General features: G+C 49.0%; 1 pseudogene across 1 annotated transcript; it reads right to left on the bottom strand.

Moving 5' to 3' along the window:
* Positions 1–913: 913 nt before the first annotated feature.
* Positions 914–1453, bottom strand: LOC115838016 (annotated as a pseudogene). The gene has a single exon (XR_004033088.1). The product of XR_004033088.1 is annotated as a 40S ribosomal protein S18 pseudogene (transcript).

Here is a 1453-nt window from a genome sequence, read left to right as displayed (position 1 = left end):
TGCGATCATGACTCATTTCAGCCTTGAACTTGGACTGAAGTGATCCTCTCGCCTCAGCCTCCCATGTTGCTGGGATCACAGGTGTGTGCCATCACGCCTGGCTAATTTTTTTTTTTTTTTTCATTTTTGTAGAGACGGGGTCACACTTTGTTGTCCGGGCTGGTCTCAAATTCCTGGGCTCAAGCAATCCTTCCAAGTAGGGCCTCTCAGAGTGCTCAAGGGATCCTCCCACCTCAGCCTCCCAAGTAGCTGGGACTACAGGTGCACGCCACCATGCCCAGCTAATTTTTGTATTTTTTGTTTCACCATGTTGCCCAGGCTGGTCTCAAACTCCTGGGCTCAATTGATCCACCTGGTTCGGCCTCCCAAAGTGCTGGGATTACAGCATCATTTTGCTGTAATCTATTGGTTCAAGCAGTCACAGAAGCCCTCTCAGGTTCATGGGGAGGAGACATACACCCCCCTTTTGACAGGAAGAATGTCAAACATTTGAGGCCATTAAGAAATAAAATGACCAGGTGCAGTGGCTCACATCTGTAATCCCAGCACTTTGGGAAGCCGAGGCAGGCAGATCACCTGAGGTCGGGAGTTTTGAGACCAGCCTGACCACCAAGGAGAAGCCTCGTCTCTACTAAAAAAAATACAAAAAAATTAGCCAGACATGGTGGCACATGCCTGTACCAGCTACCTGTAATCCCAGCTACTCTGGAGGCTGAGGCAGGAGAATTGCTTGAACCCGGGAGGAGGAGGTTTTGGTGAGCCAAGATGGCACCATTGCACTCCAGCCTGGGCAACAAGAGCGAAACTTTGTCTCAAAAAAAAAAAAAAAAAAAAAGAAAAGAAAATAAACTGAGCCAGGGGTGCCAGTGTGCATCTGTGGTCCCAGCTACTTTGTTTTTTTTTTTTTTTTTCATAGGTATATAAACTATTATTAACAGACAAGGCCTACAGACTTATTTCTTCTTGGACACACCCACAGTGTGGCCACGGCAGCCAGTGGTCTTGGTGTGCTGGCCTCGGACACGAAGGCCCCAGAAGTGATGCAGCCCTCTATGGGCCCGAATCTTCTTCAGTCGCTCCAGGTCTTCACGGAGCTTGTTGTCCAGACCATTGGCTAGGACCTGGCTATATTTTCCATCCTTTACATCCTTCTGTCTGTTCAAGAACCAGTCTGGGATCTTGTACTGGCGTGGATTCTGCATAATGGTGATCACACGTTCCACCTCATCCTCAGTGAGTTCTCCCGCCCTCTTGGTGAGGTCAATGTCTGCTTTCCTCAAGACCACATGAGCATATCTTCGGCCCACACCCTTAATGGCAGTGATGGCAAAGGCTATTTTCCGCCGCCCATCAATGTTGGTGTTGAGTACTCGCAAAATATGCTGGAACTTTTCAGGGATCACTAGAGACATGGCGGCAGCACAAGTGGTGGCGTGTAGGCCTCCTGTGGAAG

The sequence above is a fragment of the Nomascus leucogenys genome, chromosome 13 (assembly GCF_006542625.1).
Source record: "Nomascus leucogenys isolate Asia chromosome 13, Asia_NLE_v1, whole genome shotgun sequence".
NCBI classification, from domain to species: Eukaryota; Metazoa; Chordata; class Mammalia; order Primates; family Hylobatidae; genus Nomascus; species Nomascus leucogenys.
The sequence above is the reverse complement of the archived record's forward strand: the minus strand, read 5'-3'. Positions and strand labels throughout refer to the sequence as shown.